Source organism: Sminthopsis crassicaudata, chromosome 1 (genome assembly GCF_048593235.1).
Source record: "Sminthopsis crassicaudata isolate SCR6 chromosome 1, ASM4859323v1, whole genome shotgun sequence".
Taxonomy (NCBI): domain Eukaryota; kingdom Metazoa; phylum Chordata; class Mammalia; order Dasyuromorphia; family Dasyuridae; genus Sminthopsis; species Sminthopsis crassicaudata.
In genome coordinates this window covers 709,636,512-709,656,408 of record NC_133617.1, presented here as the reverse complement: position 1 = coordinate 709,656,408, position 19,897 = coordinate 709,636,512, and positions in this window count along the sequence as shown.

Here is a 19,897-nt window from a genome sequence, read left to right as displayed (position 1 = left end):
ATTAAATGGATGTGACTGTAGTTTAATACATTTATATACAAAATATCACAGATTACAAATATACCTCTTTGTTTTCAAAAGCATACAGTAATGCCCCAAAATAATCACTATTCTCAGATAAAGATCCAACAAGACCTGATTTTCTCATTGCTTCAGGTTAATTTTTTTCAAGAAAATTCCATTATTGTGGGCATCCTTATACTGATAAAATGTTTTGAAATAACTTATTCTTTCAAATAATATAATTATACCCCCTCTCTGTAAGTATATTAGCTTGCTCTATAAAACCTGTCTTGTAACTATTGAAAAGATAAACTTCAATCCAATAAAACTTGAATTGTAATACATTCCAAATTACTACAATATAAATAAAGATAGTTAAGATCTTGTGGTATTTAACATTTCAATGGTACAACTAATTTCCTTTTCTACTTCTTCAAAATTCTATTTACTTAAGCATTTTCTTTGGACAAAAAAAAAAACTCATAATTTTAAGGAAAAAATGTGATTTTCTACCTAAAAAATAGTAGAAAATGATGAAACTGAAAAAAACAACTTTTAAAAATATCAATTCCCTTGAATATGATGGGACTTAATTGATATGGAGTAATTAAATATGAATTTGAAAGTAAATTAGCCAGTCAATTCTTTAAAACTTTCAGCTGATTCAACAGCAACATCTGCCCTTCAAAGGTTACAAAAGTGGTAGTATTAAAAAAATTCTGACAGTCAAAAAGATAAACATACAGACAGATGGAAAGAAACTAAAGGGCAAATTGATTTTATGGACGTGTGTACAGTTTTCAGATAGCTGTTAATTTATTTTAATAGCACCTGAGATTTTTATTAATGTAGGAAATACTCTTTCCCTCCTTCCCTCCCTCTCTTCTTTCCTCCCTCTCTTAATCCTTCACTCCCTTCCTTTCTCTGTCTCTGTCTCTCTGTCTCTGAAACTATCTGTCTGTTTCTGTCTCCTTCCTTCCTTCCTTCCTTCCTGTGTAAAGAAAACTAGCTTTTTCTATGTAGCATAGTCACAGAGAGTGAATTGATAGTTTAAGAGACTTTCCTTGAATAACAATACCAAAAATGTATAATAAATGGCACTTAAAACTAAATTTTCAAAATATATGCAAAGACAATTTTTCAACATTCACTTACTAGACATTCAAGTATGTTGCTTTTCATCTTTACTTGCATTTCCTTTTTCATATTTCAGCAATCTTATTTTTAGGGAGTTGTTCTCTTTTTCCAATTACCAATTCTGTTTTTCAAGGAGTTGTTTTCTTTTTCCATTTCTCCCAATCAATTTTAAGAGGTGGCTTTCTTAAGTATATATATATTTCCCATTTTCCCAACTGTATTTTTAAGGAATTGTTTTCTTGAGAAAGTTTCTGTTTTCTTTTCCAAAGTTCTCATTTTCTTTTCCCATTTTTCTTCTCTCTCTCTTTTTTTTTTTTTTTTTTTTTTTTTTTGCTGAGGCATTTGGGTTTAAGTGACATTCCCACGATCACACAACTAGGAAATGTTAAGTGTCTGAGGCCAGATTTGAACTCAGGTCCTCCTGACTGCACTGTGCCACCTAGCTGCCCCCTAACTCTCTTTCAAAGTCCTTTTTTAATTCTTCCAAGAAAGCCTTTTGAGCTAGAGATCAACTCATATCACTCTTTGTGGCTTCATCTTGAGGCATTTTGCCGTTAGTGTCTTCAGGACTTAAGGTCTGTTCTTATCTGTCTCTATAATTGCTACCTATGATCAGAGCTCTTTTTGCTTTTTTGCTCATTTTTAAAGGTTTAGGTCTCTACCTATGGCAAAGGTGAACTTCTCCTGAGCTTCCTCAACAGAATAACAAGTGTTTTACACTGCCCTGGCGCCAGTGCTGCCAGCTTTCTTCTGGATTAGGGTGGCCAAGTCCTGCTTGTTACGCTTGATTTCAGAGGCTCACTGCTGGAATTGTGTAATTGTGTTGAAGGTCTCATAGCTAGTCTGATGATCCACTGACTTCCTAACCATCACAGAGTAGCAACAATGTTATATTTTTGGCTATGAGCTTCCCACTAGATTTCCTGTGCATGGGCCTCTTTGCTCTGGGTCTTCCTATGCTGAGCCTGCCCACTGCCCCTGTCTGATTGAGACAGACCTTTTCTGAAATGCTTCCATAATATTCTCTTCTGGAAATTTGTTACACTCTTAAATACTTGTTGGTTGGATCACTCCAAAATCCATACAGAGACTTATTACAGTGCTGATTCTGAGGGAAGCCAGCAAAAGTTAAGGCAAAATGCTATCCATTTTCTACCATCTTGGCTCCATCTTCCTTTATTTCCATTTTGTTAAACATACAATTTGCAACTACTCAAAACTCTTCAGTTAATGTTTTTGTATCATTCATTTTTCTTTAATTTAATTTCCCTTAGTGGCCCTGAAGAAGAAAACTAACTAATCTTTGAATAGTTAGTTAAAGGGATTTGTCATGAGGTGAAAAGTTGTAGGATAATAAAAAGAATTGAGATTGTTAATCTACTTGATTATTAATGAATGTATATTTTTATAACTATAGAAAATTGGGAACATAATTGTTTTATCCAATATTTTTCCTAAGGCAAAGTTGTCATCTGTTTACCATTCACTTTTTGTTTTGTTATTCTAAATAAATTCTATTCGAAAATGGAGGTCATTTGAATTCCCTATAACCAATTCAATTCAACAAGAATATTGAGTACATATTATGAACAAGGAGCTGAAATGCTCTCCACCTTCAAGAAGTTTGCATTCTAATTAGGGGATGTAAAGTGTACACTTTAATATTTAAATACTCTTTTCTATCTGTTTCCTATTTCTTAAGATCTTGTTTCCAACAATGTAGATGATAACTCATGTCTTTTATCCCACTCTGTGTAATTCTTGTCCATCAATACCATTTTAGAAGTTAATTCTATATAGGGTTCTTCATTTCCTGTCTTGAAGAGTACCAGTGGACCTTACCAGCTGATCAGTGGTCATCCCTCACTCTATCCACATCACCATGAATCTAGAAAAACTAGATCTGATGTTGAAATAATTGACAGATGATATTGCTGTTGTTTTTAATTTGTATTTTTTTTTTACCAAAGGATGTGATAAGGATAACAAAACTGAAGGAAGTGGAAAAAAATTACTGTAGGGCTCCACTTTGGAGAGGGGCATGAATTCCTGGTGAATATTAAAGAAGAGATCAGCTGACCTTGACAATAATTAGATAACTAATGACACCATAAGCAGAAACATAACATGCAAGGGAATCAACAAACACATAGGAACAACAAAGAACAGTAGAGAGCAGTACCTAGAAAGAAGTAGGCACACCAGGGATAGGTGTGATGGTATTATTTTGATATGTCAAGAGATCTTCAGAGTAAAAGGCAGAATTCATTTCTTCATTTGAAAGACTTGGCTACATTCGTTCACAGATAATACATGTTTGTACCTTATCTGTGTATTCTCTATTTAGACCCTCTCTCCACATAGAATATATATTGGCTAATAAGAGAATAAGCTCAAGTTTAATGGGAAAACATTATGTTGAGATTTGATTTTTATTATATTTTTATCAAATGTCTTTTTTTCTTAGTTAAGTGTTGTTTGTAAGTAGTTATTGAAAAAATTGTTGGACGGATGTAAGCCACAGTTGGGAGTGGATTCTGACCCTCAAATTGCTTAGAACCTGGAGTAGCTTTCTAGAATTACATGAATAAACACGTTTCTCATTGGTGGAGAAGATTGCAATTTTTTACGATATATTTTTATTCAATTTAAAATTAAATTTTATCCATAGGTGTTGATAAGATTATTACAAACTAGAGATTAAGAAAAATAAAGGGAATATAAGGTAGTGGTCTCCATTTTCATCATGAAAATACTGACTTCTCAAAACATCTCACAGAAAAAGGAACTGATAAAATTAAAAACTCCTAGAAATTCTTAGTAACTTCCCTGAACTTAGAATTACATTCAATTCACAGAATTTTTCTGTAAGGATGTTAGAATAAGAATCATTTTCAACTTTTAAGTATACAAAAAGATTAACTAAGTTTACTGAACATTTCCCTGAGCAATAAATATTTATAAAGTGCCTAGAACTATGCTAAGTGCTGTGGATAAAAAGACAAGGTTAAAGTTAGTTCCTGCCCTCAAAAAATTTACAATCTGATGGAACAAATAACATGAAACAAATGTATACAAAGTTCTTTACAAGATTAAAGGCAATAATAGAAGGAAAACATTGATATTAAGAAGAGTTTGGGTAGGCATCCTGTAGAAGATGGAATTTAAGCTGGGATTTAAATGATTTAATAGAGTGGAGAAGTTACACCATTATAGGCATGAAGAAAAGCCAGAAAGAATGCCCAGAACTAAGAGACAGACTGTATTGTTTGTGGAACAGCCAGAAGGCCAGTGCCATTGAAATGAAGTTGGGAATGTTGATGTTGTGGAATAAGGAATAAGAAGATGGAAAGCTAGGAGTGGGGTAGGTTATGAAGGACTTTGAATGGCAAAATGAATATTCATTAACATAGTAAAATATTAAAGGAACTATCCACTGATTTTGGGAGGATAATTCATGTGATTATTGTTCATTGTCATTTTGGAACTCTCTAAGATGTTTTCATTATTCACCTATTTTTTCTCTCCTTTAGGGTACAGACATATGCACATATATACAGATAACAAAGCTATTTATTTTTCTTTTTATTGATGTTCTGGACTTGTTTTATATTCTTTTCTATTGAGTAAGGAGAGGAAACACATTTTGATCATATCTAGATTGTCTTCAGAAATACAAATAGGGCTTTCAAATTAATTTAATATTGAACCTTACTTGCAACTTAAATTCCTCTCATTTCAAACTACTTTAAGAAACTTGGACTAAAAATAAAGCATTTTCATATCATGTTTTATGTTCCTGATATTCTGTATTTAGCTTCATGTTTTTAATATGACTTGTCATACTAATTCTTATCAGAGGATGTTTCATTATCTCCTAGTGTTAAGGTTTGCCATGGCCAAGGTTTTACCATTTTCCCCCATTAGAGGCATTTCATTTAAATTGTGTATTCATTGGAAATGCAGTTAATAGTAAACTTGTCTCTTACATTAGCTTATTGTTTTAAGTCTGTAAATCATTTTCTCATGAATCTCTGATATATTCAGTTTAACCCTTTGAAAACAGTCATACAAAGTTATTCAGACATCTAAGAACTAGAGCCATATCCTTAATAGATAACTGATCAAAGAATGTGAACAGGAAGTTCTCAAAAATCCAAGCTTTCAGGGGATGGAGTCAAGATGTCGAAGAAGATACACTTGGATTTGTAAGCTCCCTTCTTCCCTCATTACCAATTAGTTAAAACAGCCTCAAAAAACAAAAACAAAAACAAAAACAAAAACAAAACAAAACTAAACAAAACAAAACAAAAAAAAAAAAAAAAAAAAAAAAAAAAAAAAAAAAAAAAAAAACGCAGGTCTGATAAAAACCACAAGGATTAGAAGCACACAACTTACCAGCTGAAGAGAATCTGAAATTTCAACAGAAAAAGTCGGTTCTGAGGGGAGGGGAAAAAAAGGCCAGTACAGACAGGGTTAGGTGCTAGCACACTATGCCAATCACTGGGGAGAACTCTGGGATCAGAGAAGCCACTGAGATAGAAGAATCTGACAAAGGCTGTTAGCTCTTCTCTGCTTATAAAACAGCAGTTCAGAAGAAAAATCAAGCCACTTTAAAATATAAAGCCAGATCCTTAATCCACTCCAAACCAGAAGTGACCTAATAGATTTCCAAAAAGCTGTGCAAGCACCTTCTGCTGCTTGGAGCTACTCCTCGGGGTAGTTGAGAGCCTGAACAGCAGAGACACAGCCCTAGGTATCCTCTAATCCACATAGTACTGGGCTTAGCCTAAGGCAATGGAATTCTAGCAGCAGAACTCCCAGAAAAGCAGAACTCCCAGAGAAGCAGAATCTTTGTAGTTGGGACCTCGGTTTCTGGGCAGACACTTCTGGTTTGAGCACAGAGACTTTTCACGTCAGTTGCTGCTATCCATTGGATGGGGTTTATGAGACTTTCACTGTTCAGCCTTAAACCTTAGGGCAGTCCCTAGGCCACACAGCAGGGTCCTTCAATGGGCACTCCTTACAGCAAAGCCATGCTAACCACCTCTGAGGCATTTCCATGGAGAAGGGAGGGGAACTCTCCCAGAGCTCTCTCTTACCTCAGGCACAGGGTTGTTGAATTCTACCAATGGTCTGGGAGGAAGCTGGTAAATAAATAAATAAATTTCTTTCCCCAAGGGCAAACCCCAACAGATTTTTAACAATGAGTAAGAAGCTGAAGAGAATGGTTGACACCTTCTATACAGAGAAAGAGCAGGTATCCAACACTGAGGAAACTAACAGCAGTCTCCAGATAACACCCTGAAAAGGAATGATACCTGCCCCCCATCACATAAGTCTTTCCTAGAAGAGACTGTTAAAAAATTAAGAGATTTTGAAGAAAAATGGGGAAAGGAAAGAGAAGCTATGATAGAGAATAACAACATCCTGAAATTTGAGTTGGAAAAAATAAAGAATTCACAGGAGGTGCAGGGAAACAAAATTTGTGAATTAGAAAAGGTTTAAAAATAACAGGAAAGTAGGATTTCTGAATTGGAAAAGATAAAAAATTCTCAAGAAAGTAGAATTTCTGAATTGGAAAATATAAAAAAAAATCTTAAGAAAGTCGGATTTCTGAATTAGAAAAGAAAATAACTCACTAAAATAGTGAAATGGAAAAAAAATTCAACGGAGCAAAATAATTCATTTCAAAACGAAATTGGGCATTTACAAAAAGAACTAAAAACTATGAATGATGAAAATAACTCCTTAAAATTCAGGATGGAATAAATAGAAATGAATGATTCATTGAGAACCCAAGAATCAGTCAAACAAAACAAAACAAAAAACAAAAAAAAAAAAAAAAATGAAAAGCTGGAGAATAACATCAAATACTTACTGGTAAAATCTATAGACCTGAAAAATAGATGTAGGAGAGATAATCTGAGGATCATTGGACTTCCCAAAAACTGTGATCAAAAAAAGAACCTAGATTCTATTTTACAGGAAATCATTAAAGAGAACTGTCCAGAGATAATAGAAACAGAAGGGAAAATAGGTGTTGAAAGAATTCATCAAACACCTTCTGAAAAAGACCCTAAAAATATTGTGGCTAAGCTGCAGAACTACCAAATTAAGGAAAACATATTGCAAGCAGCAAGGAAAAAAACAATTCAATTATCAAGGTGCCACAATAAGGGTCATGCAAGATCTGGCTGCCTCCATATTAAAGGATCAAAGGGCCTGGAACCTGATATTCTGAAAGGCAAAAGAACAAGGATTGCAACCAAGAATAAACTACCCAATTAAGTTTAGCATTTTCTTCCATAGAAGAAGATGGCCAATTAATGAAACAGAGGAAATCCATTTGTTTAGAAGAAAAAAAAAAGACTTAAACAAAAAATTTGTCTACATGCACAAGACTGAAGAGAAGTAGAAAAAGGTAAAAAGAACTCTTGAGAACTGTATCTCTGTTGTAGATATACAGAAATTCCCCATGGATAATTTGATTTTACTGATATAATATAAAAAAGAGAAGTAGTAAAGGAAAAGGGATAGTATCATAAGAAGGGGAAGGAGAGAGAAAAAGAGGGAAACTACATCTCAGAAAGAGGCATAGAAAATCTACAACATTTGAGGGCATTTAGAGAGGGAGAGAAACATTGTGTGAATCTTACTCTCATCAGAGTACGCTCAAATAATAAATAATTGACATTTGTTTTCCAGAGAATCCTCTCTCACCTAATTAAAAAGAGGGAGAGGAAAAGGGAAAAGGAAAAGGGGAATAAGTGAAGGGTACAAGAAAGGGGAAGGGACTTAAAAGGAGGGGTGAGGGATACTAAAAAGGGAGGGCTGAGTATCACAAGTGAGGTCTATAAATTAAATATTGGGGAAGGGGTTCAGGGGGGGGTTAAGGAGGAAAAAAAAAACTTAATCCAGGGATAATATAATGGCAGGAAATACAGAATTAGTAACTTTAACTGTAAATGTGAATGGGATGAACTCTCCCATTAAAGGGAGGCAGATAGCAGACTGGATCAAAAGTCAGAACCCTACAATATGTTGTTTAAAGGAAACACACTTACAGCAGGGAGATACATACAGAATAAAGGTAAAAGGTTGGAGCAGAATCTAGTATGCTTCAGGTAAAGCCAAAAAAGCAGGGATTGCCATCCTTATCTCAGATCAAGCAAAAGCAGAATTTGATCTAATTAAAAGAGATAAGGAAGGAAACTATATCTTACTAAAGGGTAGCATAGACAATGAAGCCATATCAATACTAAACATATATGCACCAAGTGGTATAGCATCTAACCACCTAAAGGAAAAGTTAAAAGAATTGCAAGAAGAAATAGACAGCAAAACTATAATAGTGGGAGATCTCAACCTTGCACTCTCAGAATTAGATAAATCAATCCACAAAACAAATAAGAAAGAAATTAAAAAAGTAAATAGAACATTAGAAAAACTAGATATGATAGAACTTTGGAGAAAACTGAATGGTGACAGAAAGGAATATACTTCCTTCTCTGCAATTCATGGAAACTATAAAAAAATTGGACATACATTAGGACATGAAGATCTCAAAATTAAATTTAGGAAGGCAGAAATAGTACATGCCTTTTTCTCAGATCACAATGCAATAAAAGCTACATTCAGTAAGAAGTTAGGGGTAAATAGATCAAAAAACAATTGGAAACTGAATAATCTCATCTTAAAGCATGACTGGGTAAAACAGCAAATTATAGAAACAATTAATAATTTCACCCAAGATAATGACAATGATGAGACATCATACCAAAATCTGTGGGATGCAGCTAAAATGGTAATAAGGGGAAATTTTATATCTTTAGAGGCTTATTTGAACAAAATAGAGAAAGAGAAGATTAATGAATTGGGCCTGCAACTTAAAAAGCTAGAAAAAGACCAAATTAAAAACCCGCAAACAAATACTAAACTTGAAATACAAAAATTAAAAGGAGAAATCAATAATATTGAAAGTAAAAAAAAAATATTGAATTAATAAATAAAACCAAGAGTTGAATTTTTGAAAAAGCCAATAAAATACATAAACCTTTGTTAAATCTGATCAGAAAAATGAAAGAGGAAAATCAAATTGTTAGTCTTACAAATGAAAAGGGGGATCTTTCCACCAATGAAGAAGAAATTTAAAAAATAATAATAAGGAGTTACTTTGCCCAACTTTATGCCAATAAATTTGATAACTTAAGTGAAATGGATGACTTCCTCCAAAAATATAGGCTTCCTAGATTAACAGAGGAGGAGATAAATTGCTTAAATAATCCCATTTCAGAAAAAGAAATAGAACAAGCTATCAATCAACTCCCCAGGAAAAAAATCCCCAGGACCAGATGGATTTACATGGGAATTCTACCAAACATGTAAAGAACAATTAGCTCCAATGTTGTATAAACTATTTGAAAAAAATAGGGGATGAAAGAGTCCTACCAAACTCCTTTTATGACACAAACATGGTACTGATACCTAAACCAGGTCGATTGAAAACTGAGAAAGAGAGGGCGGAGCCAAGATGGAGGAGAAGATACTTCTGACTCTGTGAGCGCCCTTCTTCCCTCACTACAAATTAGAAAAATTCAGCCTCAAAAATAGCACTGGACTGATAGAAACCACAAGGACTGGAAGCACGACTTACCAGCTGAAGAGAATCTGGAGTTTCAACAGGAAAGGTCAGTTCCCAGAGGAGGAAGAAGAAAGGCCAGCACAGACGGTTGGGTGCTGGCATGCTGCGCCGATTGCGCTGGGGAGGGCTCTGGGATCAGAGAAGCCACTGAGATAGAAGAATCTGGCACAGGCTGTTAGCTCTTCTCTGCTAATAAAACAGCAGTTCAGAGGAGAAATCAAGCCACTTTAAAATTTAAAGCCAGAGACTGGATCTTCCCCAATCTTGAGGGTGACTCAGCAGATCTTGGCACTGTGGGTGTGGCCAACTTAGGCTGTCCAGGCTTTCACCTGGGGATAATTAAGAGATTGAGAAGCGGGCAGACACAGCCCAAGGTAACACATAGTGCCTTGCTTGGCTGGAGGCTGTGGAACTCAGCCCCGGAAGTTCCAGAGAAGCAGAATCTTTGAAATAGGGCACGCGGTTTCAGGGCAGACACATCTAGTTTGAGCACAGGGGATTTTCACGTCATCTGCTGCTGACATCCACGCCCTACCGGGACGCATAGGCCAGACTTTGTGTTGCCTCTACTGTTCAGTCTTAAACCTCAGGAAAGTCTCTAGGACACAGCGCCCTCAAAGCACAGCAGTGCTAATAACTTCTGAGGCACTTCTAGGGAGGGGGTGGGGAACTCTCTCCCAGAGTTTTCTCTTAGCTCAGGCGCAGGAGCCACTGCATCCATCCTGTCTGGGAGGAAGCTAGTAAAAAAATAAATAAATAATTTCAACCAAGATACAGACCCCAAAAGATTTTTTAAGTATGAGTAAAAAGCAAAAAACAACCATTGATTCCTTCTACACAGAGAAAGAGCAGGTATCTAACCCCAAGGAAGTTAACAACAGAGAGTCAGCAGATAACAGCCTAAAGGGAAACGATTCCTGCCCCCCATCACATAACTCTCTCCTATAAGAGACTATTAAAAAATTAAGAGATTTTGAAGAAAAATGGGGAAAGGAAAGGGAAGCTATGAAATTGCAGTTAGAAAAAATAAAGAATTCACAGGAGATTTAAGGAAACAAAATTTATGAATTAGAAAAGTTAAAAAAATCACAGGAAAATAGTATTTCTGAATTGGAAAAGACAAAAAAGTCTCAAGAAAATAGGATTTCTGAATCGGAAAAAGAAAATAATTCTCTAAAAAAAATTAGGGAAATGGAAAAAAATTCAATAGAGCAAAATAATTCATTTAAAAATGAAATTGGGCATTTACAAAAAAAAACCTAAAAACTGTGAATGAAGAAAATAACTCCTTAAAAGTCAGGATGGAACAAATAGAAATGAATGATTCATTGAGAACCCAAGAATCAGTCAAACAAAACAAAAAAAAAAAAAATGAAAAGATGGAGAATAACGTCAAATACTTACTGGGAAAATCGATAGACCTGGAAAATAGATCTAGGAGAAATAATCTGCAGATCATTGGACTTCCCGAAAACTATGACTATAAAAAGATCCTAGATTCTATTTTACAGGAAATTATCAAAGAGAACTGTCCAGAGATAATAGAAACAGAAGGGAAAGTAGATGTCGAAAGAATTCATCAAACTCCTTCTGAAATAGAACCTAAAAAAAGAACACCCCACAACATTGTGGCTAAGCTGCAGAATTACCACACAAAGGAGAAAATCTTGCAAGCAGCTAGAAAAAAACAATTTAAATACCAAGGTGCCACAATAAGGGTCACACAAGATCTGGCTGCCTTCACATTAAAAGATAGAAGGGCCTGGAACCTGATATTCCAAAAGGCAAAAGATCAAGGATTGCAACCAAGAATAAACTACCCAGCTAAGTTTAGCATCTTTTTCCATGGAAGAAGATGGTCGTTCAATGAAATAGAGGAATTCCATATATTTCTAAGAAAAAAAAACCAGACTTAAACAAAAACTTTGATCTACATCCACAAGACTGAAGAGAAACAGAAAAAGGTACACAGAACCCTTGAGAACTGTAACTCTGTTGTGGGTATATAAAAATTACGCATGGATAATTTGATTTTACTGATATAAAAGAAAAAAAAAAGGATGGGGTGTAGTAAAGGGAAGGGGGTAGTATCAGAAAAAGGGGAGGGAGTGATAAAAAGAGGGAAACTACATCCCAGGAAGAGGCATAGAAAATACACCATATCTGAGGGAATTTAGAGAGGGGGAGAATCATTGTGTAAATCTTACTCTCATCAGAAGAGGCTCAAAGAGTAAATAATTGTCATATTTGTTTTTCAGAGAATTCTCTCTCACCTCATTAAAAGGGGGGAGAGGAAAAGGGAAAAGGAAAAGGAGAATAAGGGAAGGGACGTGGAGGGAGGGGGGAAGGATACTAAAAAAAAAGGGGAGGGCTGCGCATCACAAGGGGGGTCTATAAATTGAATATTGGGGAAGGGGTTCAGGGGGGTCAAGGGAAAAAGCATAATCTGGGGATAATATGGTGGCAGGAAATACAGAATTAGTAATTTTGACTGTAAATGTGAATGGGATGCTCCCATTAAATGTAGACGGATAGCAGACTGGATCAAAAATCAGAACCCTACTATATGTTGTTTACAAGAAACACACTTAAAGCTGGGAGATACATACAGAATAAAGGTAAAAGGTTGGAGCAGAATCTATTATGCTTCAGGTAAAGCCAAAAAAGCAGGGATTGTCATCCTTATCTCAGATCAAGCAAAAGCAGAAGTTGATCTAATTAAAAGAGATAAGGAAGGAAACTATATCCTGCTGAAAGGTAGCATAAATAATGAAGACATATCGATACTAAACATATATGCACCAAATGTTATAGCATCTAACTTTCTAAAGAAAAAGTTAAGAGAGTTGCAAGAAGAAATAGACAGTAAAACGATAATAGTGGGAGACCTCAACCATGCACTCTCAGATTTAGACAAATCAAACTACAAAACAAACAACAAAGAAATTAAAAAAGTAAATAGAACATTAGAAAAACTAGGTATGATAGACCTTTAGAGAAAACTGAATGGCAATAGAAAGGAATATACTTTCTTCTCAGCAGTTCATGGATCCTATACAAAAATTGACCATATATTAGGACATAAAGATCTCAAAATTAAATGTAGGAAGGCAGAAATAATAAATGCCTTCTTCTCAGACCACAATGCAATAAAAGCTACATTCAGTAAAAAGTTAAGGATAAATAGACCAAAAAGTAATTGGAAACTGAATAATCTCATCTTAAAGAATGACTGGGTGAAAGAGCAAATTATAGAAACAATTAATAATTTCACCCAAGATAATGACAATGATGAGACATCATACCAAAATCTGTGGGATGCAGCTAAAGCAATAATAAGGGGAAATTTTATATCTTTAGAGGCTTATTTGAACAAATTATAGAAAGAGAAGATTAATGAATTGGGCCTGCAACTTAAAAAGCTAGAAAAAGACCAAATTAAAAACCCGCAAACAAATACTAAACTTGAAATACAAAAATTAAAAGGAGAAATCAATAATATTGAAAGTAAAAAAAATTATTGAATTAATAAATAAAACCAAGAGTTGAATTTTTGAAAAAGCCAATAAAATACATAAACCTTTGTTAAATCTGATCAGAAAAATGAAAGAGGAAAATCAAATTGTTAGTCTTACAAATAAAAAGGGGGAACTTTCCACCAATGAAGAGGAAATTAGAGAAATAATAAGGAGGTACTTTCCCTAACTTTATGCCAATAAATTTGATAACTTAAGTGAAATGGATGACTTCCTCCAAAAATATAGGCTTCCTAGATTAACAGAGGAGGAGATAAATTGCTTAAATAATCCCATTTCAGAAAAAGAAATAGAACAAGCTATTAATCAACTCCCTAGGAAAAAATCCCCAGGACCAGATGGATTTACATGGGAATTCTACCAAACATGTAAAGAACAATTAGCCCCAATGCTATATAAACTATTTGAAAAAATAGGGTATGAAGGAGTCCTACCAAACTCCTTTTATGACACAGACATGGTACTGATACCTAAACCAGGTCGATCAAAAACTGAGAAAGAAAATTATAGACCAATTTCCTTAATGAATATTGATGCTAAAATCTTAAATAAGATATTAGCAAAAAGACTTCAGAAAATCATCCCCAGGATAATACACTATGATCAAGTAGGATTTATACTAGGAATGCAGGGCTGGTTTAATATTAGGAAAACTATTAATATAATTGACCATATTGATAATCAAATTAATAAAAAACATATGATCATCTCAATAGATGCAGAAAAAGCATTTGATAAAATCCAACATTCATTCCTATTAAAAACGCTTGAAAATATAGGAATAAATTGACTATTACTTAGAATAGTCAGGAGCATATATTTAAGACCGTCAGAAAGAATAATATGTAATGGAGATAAACTGAAACCTTTCCGTAAGATCAGGAGTGAAACAAGTTTGTCCACTATCACCATTACTATTCAATATTGTATTAGAAATGCTAGCCTCAGCAATAAGAGTCAAGAAAGATATTAAAGGAATAAGAGTAGGTAATGAGGAAATCAAACTCTCACTCTTTGCATATGATATGATGGTATACTTAGAAAACCCCAGAGATTCTAATAAAAAGTTATTAGAAATAATTCACAACTTTAGCAAAGTTGCTAGGTATAAAATAAATCTACATAAATCCTTAGCATTTTTATACATCACCAACAAAATGCAACAGCTAGAGATACAAAGAAAAATTCCATTCCAATCAAATGTTGAGAGCAGAAAATATTTGGAAATGCATCTACCAAAGAAAAGTCAGGAATTATATGAGCAAAATTACAAAATACTTGCCACAAAAATAAAGTCAGATTTAAATAATTGGAAAGACATTCAGTGCTCTTGGATAGATTGAGTGAATATAATAAAGATGACAATATTCTCCAAACTAATCTATTTATTTAGTGCTATACCAATCAGACTCGCAAGAAACTATTTTAGTGACCTAGAAAAAATAACAACAAAATTCATATGGAAGAATAAAATGTCAAGAATTTCAAGGGAATTAATGAAAAAAAGTCAGATGAAGGTGGTCTAGGTGTACCTGATCTAAAACGATATCATATAGCAGCAGTTACCAAAACCATTTGGTATTGCCTAAGAAATAGACCACTCGATCAGTGGAACAAATTAGGTAAAAACGACAAAAAAGGGTACAACTATAGCAATTTAGTGTTTGATAAACCCAAGGATACCAACATTAGGGATAAAAATTCATTATTTGAAAAAAAAACTGTTGGGAAAACTGGAAATTAGTATGGCAGAAATTAGATATGGATCCACATTTAACACCATATATCAAGATAAATCAAATGGGTCCATGATTTAGGCATAAAGAATGAGATCATAAATAGATTAGAGGAACAGAGGATAGTCTATCACTCAGACCTGTGGAGGAGGAAGAAATTTATGACCAAAGGAGAACTAGAGATCATTATTGATCACAAAATAGAAGATTTTGATTATATCAAACTAAAAAGTTTCTGTACAAACAATACTGATGCCAACAAGATTACAAGGGTAGTAACAAATTGGGTATATGGATGTTATGGAATATTATTGCACTGTAAGAAATGACCAGGATGAATACAGAGAGGTTTGGAAAGACTTACATGAACTGATGCTGAGTGAAGTGAGCAGAACCAGAAGATCACTATACACTTCCACAACAATACTCTATTAGGAAATATTCTGATAGAAGTGGTTATCTTCAACATAAAGAAGGTCCAAATCACTTCCAGTTGATCAATGATGGACAGAAACAAATACACCCAGAGAAGGAACACTGGGAAGTGAATGTAAATTGCTAGCACTACTGTCTATCGACCCAGGTTATTTATACCTTCGGAATCCAATACTTAACGTGCAATAAGAAAATTGGATTTACACACATATATTGTATCTAGGTTATACTGTAACACATGTAAAATATATGGGATTGACTGTCATCTAGGGGAGGGAGTAGAGGGAATCAGGGGGAAATTTGGAAAAATCAATACAAGGTATAATGTATATACTATCAAAAATTTATAATTATAAAAATTAATAAAAATAAATAAAAAGTAAAAAAATAAAAAAAATCCAATTTACTAATAACTAGAGATAAAGCAAATTAAAACAACTATAAGGTTCTATGTTGTAGTTACTTTATCGATGACACGAAATGAAAATGAAAATTGCTGGAGAGACTGTGGACAATAAATAAATAATGCATGCTTGGGTGTTGTGAATTAGTCTAGTAATCAGTAAACTAAAAAGCTCACATTATTTCAATTATAATCTCTACACAGATGACTCTGACATCTGCTTGTCCAGGCTTAACCTCTCTTACAACCTCCAGTCTCACTTCTCCATCTACCTATGATACAACTCAAATTGAATGTCCTGTAGAAATCATGAACTATATGTGTTCAAATTAATTATCATTCTTACCAGATCTTCCATTTTTCTAATTTCCTGTTACTGTTGAGTGTATCACTAGTCTTCCAAGGCAGCCAACTTCACAATCTAGGTGTCATTCTCAAATTATCACTTTCTTTTTCACTCCCCATATCCTATCAATTATCAAATCTTGTTTTTGAAATGCATAAGCATTTCTAAATAATAAAGAAGTAGATGATTCACTATTAATATTACTAATTGACTTTTCATATTGCAGTGGAGTCACTTTTGCACCTAATTTTATTCACCAATCTTTGATTATTTAACAGGCAGGTAACCACAGAAACCAAAAGTTAATATGCTAAGTGCTAATGTGAATTGAAGCTCCCTATGGGAACATAAATTGATTGATGGGAAAATAACCCATTAGAACTTGTCATGACCATGCTACTTGTTAAAAAAAAAAAAAGCAAAATTAGATCTATCACCCTTTACTTTATTCCTGCACATTTGATCTACAAATTTCAAGGTAATATTTATTTCTTGTCAGAAACCACTAGCACATAATTTCCATGTTGCCTGTGTTAGAGAGGATAGAAATTGATTGAAGTTTAAGAACTAGTTTCCAAAAAGTAACTTATTGCTCCAAAGTAAGCTAGGATATGCAATAACAGTGAACCACTATGAAAGAACTGTTCTAGCTGCAAATATTTTAGTGCCAAAAATCATAATATAGACTTATTTGTCCCCTATTTATTAATATAAAGAATCAATATTACTTGTACTCATTCCCAGATGAATTGGCCAACTGATATTATTTAGAGAATCCACCAATTCTATATTATTCTGTGGGCCTATGATCTAATCAACATAATGTAGATTCCAATGACAATTTTGTAAGACTCTTATTTATATATTTTTAGAAATTCGTCATATTCAGTCCATCTAGTTTGCTGGGCCCTTTGTTTTATTCCTTTGATATCACCAAATACCCAGAAAGTAAATTTACTGTCCATGGATTATATATTTTGTTAGGTCACTTCATTCACATAGTTCTTTGATGGCCTCTTTTAAAATACTTCTCTTTCTTGTGTGCTCCTTTGTAATACATTGAAATTTGCTGACTATGCCAGATCCTTCTCTTTGGTCCTTTCAAGTTTTTATTGTCAGTTCTTCAAGGATTGTCATCTCATACAACATTCAAACTACTTCATTTGAATAATATTGGCATGAAGGAATTTGGCCCTCCTTTTTATCTTAAGTATAATCATCATCATCATTATCATAATAATAACTCACAGAATTATTATTAGCAGGAATAACAAAATAAAACACGGCAAGTACTTCAGTACAACTTCAGTACAATTTACTTGAAGAAATTTTTTAAAAAAATCTAACAATGTAAATTCAGACCAATCATTTACATATAAGAAAAAAAAAGTGAAATCTTGCCAGAGACGAACAAATTCATATGTTATGTGCTGCAGACTTTATAGCTACAAAGATACTAAAATGCATTACCATATTAGCATTTATGCTATTAATTGTCAACCACAGAAAGAAAATCCTAAGGATAAATGTGTTTAATTTCTCAAAAGCAGGGTAATTTGGTATGTTTGTTTCTCTTTTGAAGGCCTAATTTATGTTTTCACACTCAAATAAATGAGCCTGTTTGTGTTTTAGTATTTTGTTTGTAACGTGCTCTCCTGGCAGTTACAATTACTAGTCTGTCCTAGACCCAACAGAGTACCTTTGACCACTGTCCTTTGCAGTGTCAACTCTACCCGGCTCGCCTCCTCTGAGGCCTTCAAAAGTCTCTGGCCACAATTTCTTGAATCTATAGCTTAATAACCAGTAGCACTCTCAAGAACAGCCACGTGTAATCTTAAAAGCCTTTATTATACCTACTCACATCATGCCCTGACTTGTTTGTTCCTGAGTATTTTGTTCTCACAGCTGAAGATATAAAAAGTAACAAAAAACACTTTATTTGAAATTTAATTTTAAAAGGTCTAATATATGCAGCTCATTTATCTCTTTTTTTTTTTTTTTACTGGAATAACATTTCATGAAAGGGAGCATACCCTACTGGATTTTCAAATAGCTGGCTTTCTAACCAATGACCTCAAGTTTAGTCCTACTGATATTTGAGCTCTAATACCCTGAGTAAGTGATCTAAATTGTCAATGTTCTAAGTACATCTTTAAGATCAAGATTGTAGACCAGGAGACATTTTGCATTGACAGGTGAAATTTTCTTCACAGAAATGTCTATGCCCAATTATATCACAGGCATATAAAAGGTTAGAGAAGTATGTATCATGCTCATATCAAGTCTACTACTCAATAAACATTCAATACCCTCTATTCTATGATAAGCCTTAGGAAAGAAAGAAAAATTTAGATTTTACAGAATGGAAGGTAGGATTTTTGTGCCTTCAGAGTGGGAAATGAGCTTATTGATTGAAAAGAAGTTGAGGGAGATATTATGGAGGAGTCAGTGTCTGTATAGGATGCACAGAAAGGAATCCCATGTAGGATACATGAAACCCAATATAGCTATTTGAAATTTATTAAGATGGTACCAGAGATATTCAATACCAAATAAAATTATCATATTGAAATACTGCAAAAATTAATAATATTAGTAAATTTTCTTCAGAAAAATACTTTTTTATTTTATGCACATATATACACATTGTAAATTCTAAAATGTATTTGCTTCCATATTGAACAGTGGATACAGGAAAGGGCATGGGGATTAAAAAATACTGGTAATTCTTTTTTCTAACGGACTAACAAAAGTTCATCAGGGAAAAAAAGTCTTCATTTTATGATCATGAGCACTTATTCCATGATAATTTTGAGTCAAGTACTATGCTAAATACTGGGAAAGCAAAGATAAAATACATTCCCTGATTTTGGAAGCTTATATTATGTTGAGGAAAAACATTGGCCATGGGTTCACAAGTTTTTCTGCTGTATTCTCTTTTGGAAGTGTAGTGTAGCAGTAATTCCTTCTCAGAATCATATTTTGCAATATTCTCTCTAAAATGTAATATTTTCTCTTGATGTTTTCTTGGGGTCTCTGGAAGCAGCCTTCATTTTAGTTCAGTAATCACCATACAAGTAGCCAGGGACTTTAACCCCTTTATTGTCTCTTTCAATGTCTTGTCTCCTTTCCTGGGACCTGGTTAGTTTCTTATGGTCCAGATCCTTTATTATCTCCTTACTGGGGCTGGGCAGCTTTCTGAAGAGCCTTTCAGTCTGGCTTTGGTCTTACTGAAGGAGTTCCAGGCCAGCCATTAGGAAGATTGAAGATTGAATTGAATTTCTTCTCTTGGTTCTGAAAGCTTAAGGTCCTGCTGCCAGTCCTTTGTGTTCTCTGATTCTGCCAGATTCTTGAGGTCCTCCTGAATGTGTCTTGGTTTCTTTGAGGGAGGCAGGAGGATGGCCACCACAATCTCTGTCTTCCATTTCTGATTTTGGCTGAGTTTGTCCAAGCTTATATGGTCTCTTATCAAAGGTATGAATCTTGTAGAATTTTAGAATGTACTAAGTACATGCACTGAACTAGAAACCTGTTAAGCACCATGCTAAATCACCACAGTCTCTATCAATTCCACTGTCTTACCACCTTGTTTTAAGTTCTGGCCCTTAACAATATTTTTACTTGCAAAAAGTAATATACATAGAATTATAAAAGAAA